This window comes from Triticum urartu, chromosome 4A (assembly GCF_056163025.1).
Source record: "Triticum urartu cultivar PI428250 chromosome 4A, HENAU_Tu73, whole genome shotgun sequence".
Classification (NCBI taxonomy): domain Eukaryota; kingdom Viridiplantae; phylum Streptophyta; class Magnoliopsida; order Poales; family Poaceae; genus Triticum; species Triticum urartu.
This window is the reverse complement of record NC_141876.1, coordinates 292,978,670-292,985,076: the sequence shown is the minus strand read 5'-3', so window position 1 is coordinate 292,985,076 and position 6,407 is coordinate 292,978,670.

The window sequence follows — 6,407 nt, the reverse complement described above, 5'->3', positions numbered from 1 at the left end:
CAGTTGACTGCCCAGCGCCGACACCAACCTCACCCAGATCAGTGGCGTCGGTGGCCCGATGCAGTTGCCCTACTCCGAGCACGGCACGAGCTCGGAGGCTCGTAGCTGTCATTGCTCGTCTCCGGAGTCACGATAAGCTTGGGGGAGCCGCTGGATTCCCCAGCACCTCTGTTGCCGCTTGAAGAGCTGCTGGAGGGCCGATGGGCAGGCCAGGTCCTCGCCAGTCCGATGCCCCTGCCGCTTCCCTTGGGGCAGCACTCCAACCGGTGTCCTTCAGCATTGAAGACCTTGAAGAACATTAGTGAGGCGCCATCGTATTCAAGATGAATTACGAGGGCACCCTCCGTCCGACAGACCCGGGCGATCTCACCCCAGCCCCGGGTCATGTAGACCTTGCCCGGACCGCGACCTCCGCTTCAGTCGCGAGGGTGCTGCAGTCGGCGTGCTGCAGCCAGAGCTCCAGAGACCCGCTCGGCGGCATCTCGAAGGCGAAGGAGGGAGGAAGGCGGATCCAAGAGCATGGGGGCATGGCGGCGTGAAGCACGAGCTCATAGGAGGAGCCTTCGGCGTGGACTCCAGGAGGAACGACGCGCACCACTGTGACTCGCCGGCGTCGGCGGCGGCACCGTCGGTGTCGCTCGACGCCCTCTTCACCAGGGCCCTCGATTCGGGCATACAAGGGCAGTGGAAACCCAGGCGGCGGCCGCTCGTACCAGGGCCTCGATGCCTCCTACCAAGCACCCTAATCTCGGTGGCAGGGGACTAGCCGTTTCTTCGGCGGAAGAGGGTCAGGACCTTCTCGGAGGGCCTTTCCCTTCTCTTCTGCAGAAAACCGGTGGATTGGTGCCATTGGCGTAAGGAGAAGCAAGGACGGGGAAGAAGAAGGAAAGGAGTAGCAGGAAGGGATAAGCTAACGAGGCTCACGCGGCCCCGTACTTATACCCGGAGAAGGCCAACCGCCGGCCACCACGACCGCAGGTAATCATGACCCATTTCTCTGCATGCAGGTGAAGGAAATATGCCCTAGAGGCAATAATAAAGTTATTATTTATTTCCTTATATCATGATAAATTTTTTTTATTCATGCTAGAATTGTATTAACCGGAAACATAATACATGTGTGAATACATAGACAAATAGAGTGTCACTAGTATGCCTCTACTTGACTAGCTCGTTAATCGAAGATGGTTATGTTTCCTAACCATGAACAAAAGAGTTGTTATTTAATTAACGGGATCACATCATTAGAAGAATGATGTGATTGGCATGACCCATTCCATTAGCTTAGCACCCGATCGTTTAGTATGTTGCTATTGCTTTCTTCATGACTTATACATGTTCCTATGACTATGAGATTATGCAATTCCCGTTTGCCGGATGAACACTTTGTGTGCTACCAAACATCACAACGTAAATGGGTGATTATAAAGGAGCTCTACAGGTGTCTCCAAAGGTACATGTTGGGTTGGCGTATTTGGAGATTAGGATTTGTCACTCCGATCGTCGGAGAGGTATCTCTGGGCCCTCTCGGTAATGCACATCACATAAGCCTTGCAAGCATTGCAACTAATGAGTTAGTTGTGAGATGATGTATTACGGAACGAGTAAAGAGACTTGCCGGTAACGAGATTGAACTAAGTATTAAGATACCGACGATCGAATCTCGGGCAAGTAACATACCGATGACAAAGGGAACAACGTATGTTGTTATGCGGTCTGACCGATAAAGATCTTCGTAGAATATGTCTACATTGTTCTCGAACCCGTAGGGTCCACACGCTTAAGGTTTCGATGCCAGTTATATTATGAGTTTATGAGTTTTGATGTACCGAAGGAGTTCGGAGTCCCGGATGAGATCGGGGACATGACGAGGAGTCTCGAAATGGTCGAGACGTAAAGATCGATATATTGGACGACTATATTCGGACATCGGAAAGGTTTCGAGTGGTTCGGGTATTTTTCGGAGTACCGGGGAGTTACGGGAATACGGGGGAAGAAGTATATGGGCCTTATTGGGTTTTATGGGAGAGGAAGAGGTAGGCCGCGCCCCCCATTGACTAGTGCGAATTGGACTAGGGGGAGGGGCGGCGCCCCCTCCTTCCTTCTCTTCCCTGTTCCCCTTCCTTGTCTCCTACTCCTACTACTTGGAAGGACTCCTAGTTGGACTAGGAAAGGGGGAATCCTACTCCCGGTGGGAGTAGGACTCCCCTAGGGCGCGGCATAGAGAGGGCCGGCCATCCCCTCCTCCACTCCTTTATATACGGGGGCAGGGGGCACCCCATAGACACACAAGTTGATCTTCGTGATCGTTTTCTTAGCCGTGTGCGGTGCCCCCTTCCACCACACTCCTCGATAATATTGTAACAGTGCTTAGGCGAAGCCCTGCGATGGTACAACATCAAGATCGTCACCACGCCGTCGTGCTGATGGAATTCTTCCCCGACACTTTGCTGGATGGGAGTCCGGGGATCGTCATCGAGCTGAACGTGTGCTAAAACTCAGAGGTGCCGTAGTTTCGGTGCTTGATCGGTCGGGCCGTGAAGACGTACGACTACATCAACCGCGTTGTCATAACACTTCCAATGTCGGTCTACGAGGGTACGTAGACTACACTCTCCCCTCTCGTTGCTATGCATCACCATGATCTTGCGTGTGCATAGGAAAATTTTGAAATTACTACGTTCCCCAACAGTGGCATCCGAGCCTAGGTTTTATGTGTTGATGTTATATGCATGAGTAGAACACAAGTGAGTTGTGGACGATATAAGTCATACTGCTTACCAGCATGTCATACTTTGGTTCGGCGGTATTGTTGGATGAAGCGGCCCGGACCGACATTACGCGTACGCTTACGCGAGACTGGTTCTACCGACGTGCTTTGCACACAGGTGGCTGGCGGGTGTTAGTTTCTCCAACTTTAGTTGAACCGAGTGTGGCTACGCCCGGTCCTTGCGAAGGTTAAAACAGCACCAACTTGACAAACTATCGTTGTGGTTTTGATGCGTAGGTAAGATTGGTTCTTGCTTAAGCCCGTAGCAGCCACGTAAAACTTGCAATAAACAAAGTAGAGGACGTATAACTTGTTTTTGCAGGGCATGTTGTGATGTTATATGGTCAAGACATGATACTAAATTTTATTATATGAGATGATCATGTTTTGTAACCGAGTTATCGGCAACTGGCAGGAGCCATATGGTTGTCGCTTTATTGTATGCAATGCAATTGCGCTGTAATGCTTTACTTTATCACTAAATGGTAGCGGTAGTCGGGGAAGCATAATATTGGCGAGACGACAACGATGCTACGATGGTGATCAAAGTGTCGCGTTGGTGACGAAGGTGATCATGACGGTGTTTCAAAGGTGGATATCGCAAGCACAAGATGTTGATGGCCATATCATATCACTTATATTGATTACATGTGTTGTTTATCTTTTATGCATCTTATCTTGCTTTGATTGACGGTAGCATTTTAAGATGATCTCTCACTAATTATCAAGAAGTGTTCTCCCTGAGTATGCACCGTTGCGAAAGTTCTTCGTGCTGAGACACCACGTGATGATCGGGTGTGATAGGCTCTACGTTCAAATACAACGGGTGCAAACCAGTTGCACACGCGGAATACTCAGGTTAAACTTTGTCGGATTTCGGGTTCCGGCAGACCCTTGAGGTTTGAACACTGGGGTGCGTGCGGAGATTTCGCCTTCTACCTACCCGCACCCCTCCGCCTCGCTAAGATCTAAGCTATGGGAAGAACAGCACAAGAGACACAAGGTTTATACTGGTTCGGGCCACCGTTTTGGTGTAATACCCTACTCCACTGTGTGGTGTGGTGGATTGCCTCTTGGGCTGATGATGATGAGAAATACAAGGAAGAACAGCCTCGCGAGGGTCTATTCTTGGTTGGGGGGACGAACTGCTAGGGGGAGTTTAGTCACCCTTCTCTCTCTCTCTCTCTCTCTTCTCGATTGCGATCCTAGCTAGTTTCTGGGTGGCCGATTCTCCATCCCTAGCTAGTTTCTGGGTTGGCCGGTTCTCGATCCTTAGCTAGTTTCTGGGTTGGCCGATTCTCGATCCCTCTACCCTGTGGGTGGCTAGTCTTATTTATAGGCAAAGGCCCTGAGCCTCTTCCCCAAATATTGAGCGGGAAGGGCGCCAACAATTGGCCATTTTGAAGGGGAACATCTGGTACACTTATCCTGACTAAAGTTGGTCCTCGCCTGCCAAAGACTCAGGTGGTGACGCTGGCTTGGGCTCCACAATGACTTCCTCGCTGCCGTTGGACTGGTCTTGGTCTCGTTGCACCGAAACGGGTGCCTTTGCTTGATGCTCTCGCCTGCGCTTGCTCCCTTTGCACCAAAGAGGAAAGGAGGACACTACTCGGGCTGTCGCCTGCCTGGCGCCCTTGGTCGTCATGGCTTGCGTCACGGGCACCTCGTGAGGTACCCCGCCTTGATCTATCCGCCTCCTCGTGAGCCAGCCTGATGAGGCCGTGCCTGAGGAAGCTCTGTGTCGTCCGCCCCGCGAGGCTTGGCCCCTCGCGAGGGTCTTGGGTCGGTGTTGATGAAGACGGGCCGTGCTGGGCCCCCTTTGAGCCACGCCGCAGGCAGGCAAGTCTGGGGACCCCCGTTCCCGGAACGCTGATGTAGCCCCCGGGCCCAAGGCGCGCCCGGACTTGGCCGTGCAGGGAGGCGAAAGGGCAAGGGCGAAGCGCCGCGGGCCCTAACAGCCTGCGGCCTTGGGCGCCGCGTGGCGGTTGGTTGGGCGTGGGCATCTCCACTTCCCCACGGCGCCTCGGCAACTGCACGGATTGGACAAGTCCCTGCATGCAAAGCGCGTCATGATTACCTGTGATCGTGGAGGTCGGCAGTTGGCCTTCGCCGGCCATAAGTACGGAACGGCACGCGCCCTTCCAGTCCATCCCTTCTGGCTTCTCCTTCTTCTCGGTCCTTGCTCCGTCTTGCTGCAATGGCCGCGATCCGCCGGTACTCGTCGGCAGAGAAGGGAAAGGCTCCCCGAGGGGAACCAGACCCGCTCCCGCCGAAGAAACGGCTTGCCCTCCGCTGCCGGGCGAGGTGGCCCATCAGGTGGTGTCGAGGCCCTGGTGCGAGTGGCCACCGCCGGGGTTCCCGCTTCCCTTGTACGCCCACATTGAGGGCTCTGAAGGAGTCGATGCCGATCGCCACGGGCGGCGCCGCCATCGGCGCCGACGGGTCACGAAGGTGTGGGTCGTCCCCCCAGGGGTCCACACCAAGGGCTCCTCCCGAGAGTTCGTGCTCCACGCCGCCATGCCTCCTCAGTCCTGGATTCGCCTTCCTCCCTTCTTCGCCTCCATCATCCCGCATGGAGAGCTCTTGGAGCTTTGGCTGCAGCGCGCCGGCTGCAGCGCCCTCGCTACCGAGGCAGAGGTCGCGGTCGTTGCCCCGGGCGAGGTCTTCATGACTCGAGGCTGGAGCGAAATCGCCCGGGTCTGCAGGACAAGAGGCGCCTTCGCGATCCACTTGGAGTACGACGGTGCTTCGGTGATGTTCTTCAAGGTCTTCAATGCGAACGGGCACCGGCTGGAGTGCTGCCCCGGGAGAGGTGGTCGGGACCTTGCTACGGCGAGGACCGGGCCCGCCGACCGCTCCCTTGGTGGCTCCTCAGGTGGCGGAGGTTCCAGCGACTCCGGCGAGCTCTTCGTGACTCCGGAGATGAGCGACGACAGCTACGAGCCCCCGAGCCAGCGCCGCTCCTGGAGCGGGGCGGGCTCGTCAGGCTGTCGCCGACTCTGATCTGGATGGGGTTGGCGCCGGTGCTCGACGACCCACTGTTGATGATGGCATCTTTTGCAGGGGCGCGTGTAGTTATTGTCCTTTTAGGATCTGTTCCCTGCGAGGAATCAAAGACGCGTCCCGTTGGGGCTTGTAAGGTGCCTGTGATCCTATTTTGTTAATATAACCCTTGTCGTAGAACTGTGCGAGATGCTCATTCCGTCTTAGCTCAATTCTCCCTTTCGAACCTCACGAGGGCTTGGTGCTCTGTGCCGATGGGTCCCAGTCCCAAGGCGGCTTCAGCCGTCGCTGGTATGCCAGGTCGCGATGCCGTGGTCAAGGCCAGGAGGTGAGCGACCCGGGGTCCGGTAAGAGCCCCTGAGTTGCGATGCTCAGGAGGTCCCCTTTGGCGCTCAAGCAGCCATTGTTCGGTGAGAAAGGAGAGCGGCGTCGCTAACACGGGATTGCATTAGGTGCGGGGATGGTGCCACGGTAGCTGGTGCTTCCGGGTGGTGACTTATCTCGAGAATCAGGGGCCGCTCTCTGGTGTGTCGCCGGGTCCGTGCATCGGTAGGCGTGAGGTTGCTTGGCGAGGTCCTCGCGTGTCCCTCCCCTCTCGCCTTTGCTCCCCTTTCTGCTCTACGTCCTTGGGTCC